Consider the following 12345-nt stretch of genomic DNA (forward strand, 5'->3'; position numbering starts at 1 on the left):
AAGCATGTAGTCGATCATGAGAAGATAATTAGTGAGAAAAATGGAGGCCGTAGAGAAATATTGCACTGATGAGCCTCAGGTTAGTGTACAGAAAGCATATGAAAAGAGTGGACAGAATATAGTGAATTTTGGCGGATCCCGGGCATCTGAAGATGGCACTGCAGGGTTGAATAATCAGAATGTTGGAGGTTCAAGTCCTGGACATAATATTGATGCCTCAGTTTTTAGGTCCCAAACTAGTGAAGTGCATGGCTATAATGGGGATCCAGTTAAGAAGAAACTTCAAGAAAGTGATGGTAGAGTATCTTGGGAAGCTTACCGTGCACAGTTTGAGTTACTAGCGGATCAGAATGGTTGGGATGATGAGAAGGCTGCAGAAGACCCACCACTGAAGAAATGCAAGAGAACCTTGATGAATAGTGTTCGAGAAGACAGAAGGACAGACGACATGAAGTATAATAGGAATGGGAATCGTAATAAGAAATGTTCCTGTACTGTAGTGACGGGGTCAGTGTCAGACGGAGAAGACATGGGAAGGATGCAGTTGGAGGGTGCAGATTTGTAGCCAGTGCTGGAGTGGCTGCAGCGGAGTGCAGTGCGACCATCATGGGGAGAAGTTTCCACGTTGGGCCCTGCGACTGGGAGCTGCTGGAGTCAGTGGTATATACTTTCTTCGTTGCAACGGACTACTGGAGCGTCAGTGGGAGATACCCAATGGCTTCAGTGAGTGTTGGTAACTGGTGGTTCTGAAGAAGATGAGGTCTAAGATCTTGGATGAGTCACATAATCAGATCACTAATTGACACATGGGAGTGAAGACAATTCAAAGCTGGCTGCAACACAAGTTCTACTGGACTGGCAGCATCAGGATGTTGAAGAATGGTGTCAGGCCTGTGATGTGTGCTGTGTCAAGAAGGGGACCAAGACCTTCCAGGAGAAGTGGACTGTGTGGAGGAACAAGGACATTGTCGGAAGCGCCATAGAAGAAAACCTGATAAGTTGAAAGATTATTTTGTGTACAGTTGGATGTTTCGTTAGGATTAGGGTTTATGTTTGTATATACTGTGTAGTTTTGTTGGGACGACAAAGAGCTAGGGAGGGGGTTGTGTTATGAAGGGAGATTTGCCAGTTAGGTAGTCTCGTACCTTCGAGATGTTTCTTGGATTGTAAGTTCCAGTACGAGTCAGAGTTGTCAGTTTGCCTGCTGTTTGTGAACATAGTTTTTTCGTAGGTTATGCATTAATTTTTGTGCTCCTTTTCTTTATAACGTTTTATTTAAGCGACTGCTTGTTAAATTATGTAGTTTAAGTTCGTATGGTAAATGGTTTAGAGTTTTATGTTATGTAAGACAACACTGGCATGTTCTGGGCTGTTTCTGAGTTGGTAACTGTTGCCCGTCGAGAGTATACTTGTAAAATGTAGACGTTTCTCGATTAATGCAAGCTTATACTGTATAAGATGTGCTAGAGATTATTACATATTTAGTCAGGTTTCAGGTCAGTTTGTGTGAAGTGTAGTCGGTTTTGGTGAAGATTGTATACTTTCGGTACTTGTAAAAACAGTGGCAAACAGTGATGAGTTACTGAAGTTTGTATTTCACTGGAACTTGAGAAAACAGTGAAGTTTCATGCATTAAGTGTAATTACTGTCAGTGAAGATTATTTTCGATACTTGTGTAATAAGTATTGGCAAGCATTAAGCGTACTAACAGTGAAGTGTTGTTAGGCATTAAGTGTAATTGCAAGCAGTAAAATGTGTATAGCTCCAGTGCTTGTGAGAACAGTGACGAGAAGTTGGAAATCATTAAGTGGAATTACTTGGAAAATAAAGGCAGTGAAGATGTGTAATGGATGCAAGAGTTTATAGAGGTTGGGGGAGTGGACTTTCTGACCACTACTTGGTGATGGCCAGAATTATAATTCAAGTAAGATGGAGGAATAGAAGAAGGGAAAGATGAGAGGAAGGAGTAGTTGCAAGGAGAGTGGAAAGGTTACAAGAGGATGAAAAAAAGGCAGCGTATAAGAGAGAAGTGGAGGAACGATTGGGCAAATATGAATTGGAGCAGATGGGAGACGGGGAAGGTGTCTGTAGGAGATTTACAGAAGAAATATGTGCAGCATGTGATGTGGTGTGTGGAAGGAAGAGAAGACGGAGGGGAGTGCAAGGAACAGCGTGGTGGACTGAAGAGGTGAGACAGGCTGTGGCACAAAAGAAGAAAGCATACAATGAATGGATGAGAAATAGGGGCGTTGAAGAAGTTGAGAGGCGGAAGAGAGAGTTATATGTAGAAAGTAAGAGAGAGGTGAAAAGATTAGTAAGAGAGAGTAAGAAGAGAGTGGATGAGGAATTTGGAAGGAATTTGAGTGTAAAGTGGAGGGACTGTAAGAAAATGTTCTAGAAAGAGTTGAAAAGAGTAAAACAGGGTGGAAGTGAAGTTAGCAGGGGAGTGAAAGATAAAAATGGTAGATTACTAGTGGAGAAGCGAGAAAAAGTGAGCAGATGGAGAGAACACTTTAAGGAATTGTTGAATATAGAGGATGGAAGTAATGCGAGTATAAGTGGCTGGGGAATGGCTGGGAGAAGGAGGGAGGTGGGAATCAGTAGGATAGAAGTTGTGGAAGCAATGAAGAAAATTAAATCGGGGAAAGCCCAAGGAATTGATGGAGTGTGTGGTGAAATGCTGAAGCATGGGGGAGAGATAGTAGTAGAGTGGATGTGGAAGATGTGCAGATTGGCCTGGGAGGAAGGTAGAGTCCCAGAGGATTGGAAGTCAGGTATAATTATTCCCTTGTACAAAGGAAAAGGGGAAAAAGAAGTGTGTGGTAATCATAGGGGCATTTGTCTTCTTAGTATAATAGGAAAAGTGTATGGTAGGATACTTATTGACAGAGTTAGAGAAAGAACAGAGAAATTAGTTGGAGAAGAACAGGGAGGCTTTAGGAAGGGAAGAGGTTGTGTAGATCAGATATTCATTCTTAGATCTTTAGTGGAAAAGTTTCTAGAGAAGGGAAAGAAGTTGTATGCGGCTTTCATGGATTTGGAGAAAGCATATGACAGGGTGGATAGACAAGGATTGTGGAAAGTTTTAAGAATATATGGAGTAGATGGGAAGTTGTTGAATGCTGTGAAGAGTATGTATGATGTTGCAAAGGCTGCAATGCGTGTGGATGGTGAACTAAGTGAATTTTTCTCTTTGAAGGTTGGGTTGAAACAGGGATGTGTCATGTCTCCATGGTTGCTCAATCTGTACATGGATGGGGTAATAAAAGAGGTACAAGGTAAGGTAGTGGATGTTGGAGTGGCCCTGGTGAGAGAGGATAGTGTTTGGAAACTCCCTGTACTGTTGTTTGCAGATGATACTGTGTTGTTGAGTGAAGACGAAGGGGAGCTGCAAGGCTTGGTGGATGAGTTTGGGAGAGTGTGTAAGAAACGGAATCTAAAGGTGAATGTAGGGAAGTGTAAAGTGATGGTCTTTGAGAGAGGTGAAGTCAGTGAATGGACAGCGAGGTTGGATGGTGAGGAATTGGAAAATGTGAGTGTGTTTAAGTACTTGGGTGGTGTGATGAGTAAGGATGGAGGTTTGGAGGGTGAAGTGCTTGAAAGGGTACAGCAGGGAAGAAAGGTTGCTGGTTCTTTGAAAGCAGTGATAAGAAACAGGGAAGTGAGCATGGAAGTGAAAAAGTTACTACATGACAGTATTGTGATACCAACTCTAACGTATGGAAGTGAAGCTTGGACGTTGTTGGAAGGACACAAGTCAAGAGTGAGAGCAGTGGAAATGAGTTATTTAAGAGGAGCCTGTGGAGTCACATGGAGAGACAGGCTGACGAATGAGGATATAAAGGAGCATTGTGGTGTGGATGTGGATGTGACAGGAAGCGTTATGAGGAACACACTGAGGTGGTTTGGCCATGTGGAGAGGATGGAGGGTGAAAGACTGACGAAGAGGGTGTATGTGAGTGAGGTGGAGCGGGGAAGAGGGAGGGGGAAGCCGAGGATGAGATGGAGGGATGAGGTGGAGAAGTAAATGAGAGAGGGGGGTGTGAGTTTGGAGCAGGGCAGTGAAATGGCGGGGGACAGGGCGACTTGGAGGCGATTTGTTTGTGGCCACCCCAAACGGGATTGAGGTGTCTGGCAATAGATATATAGATAGAACTTAAAGGAGCCAGTGTTTATCTTCGCCTCAGCTGATCTTGTGTACTGTACACCTAAAGCTGACCATAGGAAGAACAACTCACTAGGCAACGTCCTTCCTGTACTGTACTAATGCTGTTGGAGCCTGTGGCAGTGTGGGGTGGGGACGTAACATTATTGTTCCCTGAATAAGCTCCCTCGTACACCATATATGCCTTACCCACTGCATAATCCTTCCCAGTCCATCCTGCCTAAGACTACTCCAAATCCATAAATTCAGCATACAGCTTCTTATTCTAAGTATCTGATCTACATATCCATCGCCTTTTCCAAATCCATCCTGTTCCTCACCTTTTTTGTAATCATCATTTGTGCTACTTACCCTCTCTATTAGCACCCTACCATACACTTTTCCATGTATAATCAGTAAATTAATCCCTCTGTGTTCATTACATCCTTCTCTGTAGGACAGAACTATTATTACTTTTCTCCGGTCTACTGGAACATTCTCTGTCCCCCATGCCAGTCTACACATATTGTGCATTATGCTGACGGCCTCATCACCTCCATACTTTAAACATTTCACGTTAACGCCATCCACTACTATTGCCCTGTGAAGCTTCTGCTTATGTATTTCCCCTCTGATAATTGGTCACTGTTCCACTGGTTTACCACCTCCCTTATCCATGCCCTAACATGTAACGTCTTATTTATCTGCCACTGTTAAAGAGCCAAAATACTTTCTCCATCCTTTAACTATATTATCCTCATTTCCTAGCACTCAACCATCTTTACTCTTTTCTTTCCGTCATCTACCTTCTTTTATTGTCTCATAGTATTTCGTTTTGTTATCCTTGTACTGATCACCTATCTTTCCTTCCGTATTCGTCATCAGTTGGCTTACTGATTTGTATTATCATATGTTGTACTGTATGTTTCAGTTTCCTATACTCCTGCTTCGTCCAGTCTCTTACTTCCCGAGGTATACTACTTTGAAGCATCTTCTTCCGTGACTTTTTTTTGCTCCTTCGAGGGTATCCCTGTATCACTCTTAGTTTTGACCCCTTTTTCCTTACCTTTTTTCTCATTTTTGTTTTTTTTGTCACGTACTGCTTCTGCTATTTCTGTTATACACTTCTTCACAACTTCTCGCATTTCCTCTATTTCTTTCTCCTCATTTAATTTCACAATTTAATTCTCTTCTTTTTGGCTCAGCTTCCATCTATTTGTTTCAGCAATTTTTCTTTTCTTCAGGCTCTCTAACATTATTCCCTCTTCCACTACGGCTTCCCCTTTTCTTTCGTAGATCCATCAATTTTTCATTTTGATTTTTACAAGTACTGGAAGAGTTGGTTGGTGTGAGATGACTGGGCGGTGGTGTAAGAAAGGGAAGTGAATGTTGGTGCGAGGAAGTATGTATGGCTGTGGCTGAGAAGAAACGTGCATATGAAGTGTGGCTGCAGAGGAAGGATGAGGTGTCAAATGAGAGGTATACGGAAAAGAGGAATAGGGCGAGAAGGGCTGTACCTGATGCTAATGTAGCAGCAGATGAGAGGTGGGGTAGGTGGTTGACTGAGAACTTTCAACAGAATAAAAAAATGTTTTGGAAGGAGGTGAAAAGGGTGGGAAAGGGAGAGTCTGGGAAGGAAGAGCGAGTAAAAGTAGAGGATGGAAGGATGTTAACTGAGATGGATACAGTAAGGAAGAGATGGCCGGAATATTTTGAATGATTGTTAAATGTAAAGGAGGAAGGGAGGCTGAGATTGTGGCAGATGGAAGGGTGCAAGGAATAAATGTGTTGGGAGAGTTGAATCATTCTTTGATCAAGATAGAGGAATGAAGGAGGCAGTAAAGGAGATAAAAACAGGGAAAGCTGCAGGTATGGATGGGTGTGCTGTGGAATGCCTGAAAGTTGGTGGAGTGACTATTGTTGACTGGTTAGTAAAACTGTTGAATGTGTGCTTTGTGAAAGGTATGGTGCCAATTGACTGGACAAGTGCTTGGGTGGTCCTGCTATATAAAGGTAAGGGTGCTTTAGGGGTATAAGTCTGTTTAGTGTTGTAGGTAAGGTGTATAGTAGAGAGTTAAATAAGAGAGTTAAAGAGGTTACAGAGGGAGTGATTGGTGATGAGCAGTGTAGCTTTAGGAGAGGGAGGGGATGCATGGATCAGGTGTTTACTGTGAGACAGGTGTGTGAAAAGTATGCAGTGAAAGGTAAGGATGTGTTTTGGGCGTTCATGGATTTAGAGGAAGTATATGATAGAACTGATAGGGAGCCTTTGTGGACTGTTCTAAGATTGTATGGACTTGAAGGTAGGTTGCTAAAAGGAGTGAAAAGTTTTTATGTAAATAGTAGTGCATGTTTATGAGTGGGAAATGCTGTGAGTGATTGGTTTCCTGTGAAAGTGGTGCTGCGGCAGATGTGTGATGTCGCCTTGGTTGTTTTATATTTTTATGGATGATGTTGTAAAGGAGGAGTTTGGAAAGTTGTGTGACTGGAGGAAATTGAAAGTAAATGAGAATAAGAGTAAAGTGATGAAGTGGACGAGGTTGGCAGATGGTAGGAAGATGAATATAGTTTTGAATGGCGAGTTGCTTAATGATGTAGAGTGTTTTAGCATTTAGGGTCACATGTTGCTGTTGATGCATGAATAGATGCAGAAGTGAAGTTTAGAATGAATGAAGTAGGAAAGGTGCTGGGAGGAATGAAAAAAGTGTTTAGATATTGTTCGCTTAGAATGGATGTAAAGAGAAGGCTGTATGAGAGTGTTGTGGTACCGACTGCATTATATGGGGCTGAAACATGGAATAAGGGTGTAGCAGAAAGGAAAAGTTTGAACGTAATGGAGATGAGTTGTCTGAAGAATATATGTGGAGTGACGCATATGGATTGAATGAGAAATGATGAAGAGCTGGAGAACTGGAGTTGTGCGGGAGATGGCTGATCAAGTTGAGCAGAGGGTGTTGCGATGGTTTGGGCATATGGAGAGAATGGATAATGAGTGATTGGTGAAAAAGAAAATTAGATTTGATGTGAGAGGTGCAAGGCTAAGAGAAAGACTACGAACAGGATGGATGGACAGTGTGAAGAGAGCGCTGGATGCGAGAGAGATGTCTGTTGACAATGAAGATTGGCTGTGCATGATAGAAATGATCGGAGAGAAATTGTGAATGAATAAATGATGACGCTGCCCTGATGGGATACTCTCCCTCATTTGGGCTGATCAGCTGACCAGGTCAGGTGCAGATAAGGAGATTGGTTCATTATGATGTGGCAGGGGTAAACCAGCTCTGCTCTCGGGCCCTGCTGCCGATGTCACTGATTGCACTGCGCAGTTGACCCTCGTGCAGTGTGGGGCAGTGAAGGTTCTGTCCCTTCTTCCCTTGGGGCTAAGATGCGGATGAATGTGTTTGCGTGGATGGGTAAATTAGGAGTGTGTCGTCCTGTCTCGGCTATCTCCCTTTCCTTGGGTGAAGAAGCCTGGGTATATAGAAAGATAGATAGGAAAGTGATGTGAACCTGTTAACATTCCTCTACATGCTTTTGCATCCATAATTCTTCTAAGCCTTTTAGGTACCATAAGTACTCTACTGCTGCATTCTGCTCATTAGTATTTTTCCTTTTCTGCCAAATATATTTTTGAATTAATTTGTCTTTATAATATATAATTAAATTATAATACATTTATTCTTCTGCATTCACCTCTGGTAAAAACTCACCGGTCCTATTCCTCCCCTTTATTTTTTAAAATCAACTTGTCCTTATAATATATAATTAGTTTATAATACATTTATTCTTCTGCATTCACCTGCAATAAAAACTCACCGCTCCTATTCCTCCCCTCTACTTCCCACTCCCCTACAATATTTTGTACCTCCTCATCTCTTACCCTACCATTCATAATGCCCAGAACATTGACTTCAATATTATTTATACTTCCTTTAATATATCCGTCCAACTGCTTCCAAAACTATATATTCTCGTCCATCTCCTTGTATATTTCTTTGTATATAGGTGCATATACAGTAGACTAAAAAGTGTGTACCTTTTTATCCCATTCTTGCACGCACACCACATAATCTTTGGATCAACACACATACTGTACATGTTTTCTCAGTTTCTCATCTCCCCCCTTCCCCCAAAAAAACTTCTTTCTTCCTACGCTACAAATTTCTTCGAATCCAATTGCATCACCTGCCCTTTTTCTCTTTATCCCATATAGCCGATTCTTCTACGCCACACGGCACTACACTATCTAATATATGCGTTTTACGCACCTCACATACATCCAGTCTGGGCTCCTTCATTTTTCATAAAACCGAACCTCTTTTCTTGATCATTAATGCCATTCACATTACACGCTGCCACTCTGATCATTATCGTCTCATTCATACACCTAGATGACCCCTCTACCAACTCTGTTTTTTCTCTCCTTCGCAACCTCCCCCACGGCTGGTGGCATGACATGCCCAGGTACAGTTGGAGAAATTTCCGCGCGGCACACTGTGCAGATGGCAGCAGCAGCGACAGACAGAAATGATCTGGTAACAGTGCTGGGGGTGAAGCAGGGGGTGGGAGTTGTGCGGAAGGTGAGTGATGGGGGAGAGGAGGGGTGGTGGTGGAGGCAAATGTGTGTTAGGGAGAGGTTAAGTAGCCATTAATTGTGTCAACAAACTCCGCATAGTTAATCATTCCAAAGCGATTTTCCTATTAATAATAAATGGTAGTGGCAACCAGCTGCTAATGATGGTTCAGTATTTGATGGAATACCTAAGCAAACAGGTATCGCCAATATGTAACCTTATCCTTCGCCTCGTCATTCCGTCCCCTCATCGGAAAGCTTTCTGTTGTTGACTGAGAATTTACAAATATTTAGAACTGATTTCAGCTGCTTCTCATGCAAGTTGCGTAACAAAGATACTGTAACTTTCATTGCAACTTGTATTGAATACAGAATCTAACATCCTGTAGTAGTAAATTTTATAATTGTGTAAGTCAACTACTGTTAACTTAAGACCGAACGTTGGCAGAATAAGGAAAATACATCGTTTAGCCTGACGGCGTCATTTGTTATCCTTTCATAGTCGTATAGGCACTTACCCTGCTTACGGATGATTGAGCCTGGCCTGTATACCAGACTATAAATTTAAGCGTCCTCCAGTCAACACTTTCTTACGGCCAATCCCTCATTTCTTAATAGGCCTATATAACTTTATGCTTATGTGCATGCGTGTGTGATTATACGAGTATTAAACGTGCATAATCTCTCTCTCTCTCTCTCTCTCTCTCTCTCTCTGACACACGCAATAGATTATCTTACATACAGTCACACTGATAACCTTTCTGTTGACAGGAATAAGATACAATCAGTCTATTTTTCAGTTGTCATCTAAAGTGAATACGGACATAACGTCACTATTAAAGATGATGATATATTTGACAAAATACACACGACACTCACAAAATTACCAGCAGTATGTAATACATGCATTGCTACATATTATGCATGCACCTAACGTTTTACGAAATTTTCGTAATGTAATATCTACAAATGTGCTAACAGTAGCTGTCTCTCCGTCCACACAATTGCTCTAACCACACACACACACACACACACACACACATACAACTGGCGTAGTGGTAATGCTTTCTCCTGCCTTCTAGTAAGACGGGGGTTCGCGCCCGATAGGGTGCGAAAAGTTTCACGAACGAAGTGGGAGGTTAATGATCCTCTTGAGGGAGGAAATGGTTATGTGCGTGTGTGAAGGTCACAGACTTGCCCTAGATCGGACTATATGAGCTCTTAGCTCACTTGCTGGAGGGTAACGGGCTAGCGATCACGCCAATCACATTATCCTGACCGACCCGGTGAATTACACACACTCACCCAAGCGCATCAAATTTTGACAGGCAGCTCTCCTTTCCACCCACTCCTTTCACACACACTAAGAGATAATATCGCATACTTATTGTCTCATACAACTCACAGTTGAGGAGAATATAGCTGAATAATACTTTTTTTCTGGGAATTACTGTAGGGCGAAGGAAGGACTTATTTATCCATTACATTTAAACAAGAAGTGTTTCTCAATCCATCTATTCTGTTCTACTGAGTTTCTGATAAACTTCATCCATGAATCTAGTACTACTTGTTCTAACATTTGTCTGGATAAACAAATATTTTTAACTGAACCAAGAGCAAAAAACGTCACTGATAGAATGTGTCAGTACCAATGACTATGTTGGGTTAGCACTCAGTTGGCAATGTTCCTGTAAACCAGAGCTTTCCGAACTGGGGAACGCGCATCCCTTTGGGGTGTGTGAGGTAGACGGACGAATGACCTGAAGTCATCTTCCAAAAGTCGCTGTTATACTGCTGTATGGCTCAGAAGCCTGAGCGTTGAGGGAGAATGAAGGGAAAAAGCTGGAGAGGACAGAGATGAGGATGCTGCGATGACTGATGGGAGTGTCAGAGAGAGAGTAGGAGGAATGATGACATCAGAGCAGAGGCAGGAGTTGTGTCAGTTGTGGAGAATGCAAGAGAGGTGGAAGTCGATCCTGTGAAGGTGGCATGGAGGAGTCCGGTGGAAGGGAGAAGAACGAGGGGAAGACAAAGAATTACGTGGAGAGATGGAACTGCGAAAGAAATGGGGCAGTTAGGCCTGGAGGAAGAGGACGCGGCGGACAGAAGTTACTGACGACAACATATAAGAGCGGCCGACCCCACCGCGACTAAGGCAACGATTTTATATATATTATATATATATAAATAAATATATATGATATATATATATAGATAGATAGATAGATAGATAGATAGATAGATATAGATAGAGATAGATAGATAGATAGATAGATTGATATATATATATATATATATATATATATATATATATATATATATATATATATATATATATATAATGACGATAATACCGATCAATAAGAAGTACAGCGGAACAACACTAAGCTACTAAAAGAAAGTGTAATAAAAACAACTAAAAATACTAAATATGAAACTTAGTTAAAAATACTGGTAAAGTGTGAGTACACACCCGACCTCCCCTTTGATTCCACCTTCAGAAATATAAATAAAAAAAAATCTAGAAAATGTCTGAGACGAACTTCTGTAGTTTCAGAGTTGTGGGAGTGGTTTTGGTGCAGCCGGTAGTGATGCTTAGGGCATTGTTTGGGATGGTCTGTAAGGTTTATTAGTGCGAGTTATATAGGATAGGGGTCCTTGCCCGGGAGCCACAGGACGTCATTTATCTAATATCCAGTTTGTAAAGAAGGGATTCTTTTTTTCGATGTCAGTCCTTGCAAGATCCCTCAGTACATTGACTTGGGGTACATCGCCTGCTCATGCTTTGTACGTGATCCTTGAAGGTAAGTCCATTGTCATATGGCAATTGAAGGATCATTGTGGAAGTGATGTGCAGCACGGGTACACTGCTGAGTGTGATGTCAAGGAAACACAGGTACTTATGCTTTCTGCTGGTAATTTGTGTGGTGGTGGATTTGGCAGAGAAAACCGTCAACCTGTTGTCCTTGACCCATACCTAAAGTGTGATCAGTAGGTCTTGTTGGAGGGTCGGAGCTCTACGATATGGTGTGAGGTTGTTATGTTAATGTCATTTCCATTTGAGGCAATGCACGTGGGCGATTGGGGTGTAGGAGTGTCCTGCATGCATGGGTTGAATAGTGTGGGTGAAGAACGGACCCAAATTCTACAAGGAAAGTTTCCTGTTAATCGTTTCTTCATAATGATGTGGATAACCCCTTTAATTAGATCACGTAGTTTTCTAGTTTATTCTTGCGACATGGTGATCTGTAAACACCAATCCATAAACTCACCTGCCGGGGGTGTCTCAGTACGCTGGTGTAAGCGTGAGAGCTGTAGTGGATGTAGCAATTAAACAGATCGTGCAGAGTACACATTTGTAGTTTTCCGTGACCGGTTCCAGCAGTACATGGCACATTACCAAGCTGACTGGAAGAAAGAGTCTTAAAAGAACCACCCTTTATTTTGTGCATGATACCGCTTTGGTAATGAAGAGTTTAAGGAAAGGTGTTGAGGAAACTTGTAGTTCGTACATACTCGTAATTATCCAAGTTGTTACACCATCAACGTTTCCTTAGTTTGTCAGTAAATGAGGGAGTGGCTGCTGGCACATTGTGCAACATTTAAATAAAGGATGCGTCCTTAGTGG

This window comes from Coenobita brevimanus, chromosome 58, assembly GCF_032717465.1.
Source record: "Coenobita brevimanus isolate Jiangsu-jjx chromosome 58, ASM3271746v2, whole genome shotgun sequence".
NCBI classification, from domain to species: Eukaryota; Metazoa; Arthropoda; class Malacostraca; order Decapoda; family Coenobitidae; genus Coenobita; species Coenobita brevimanus.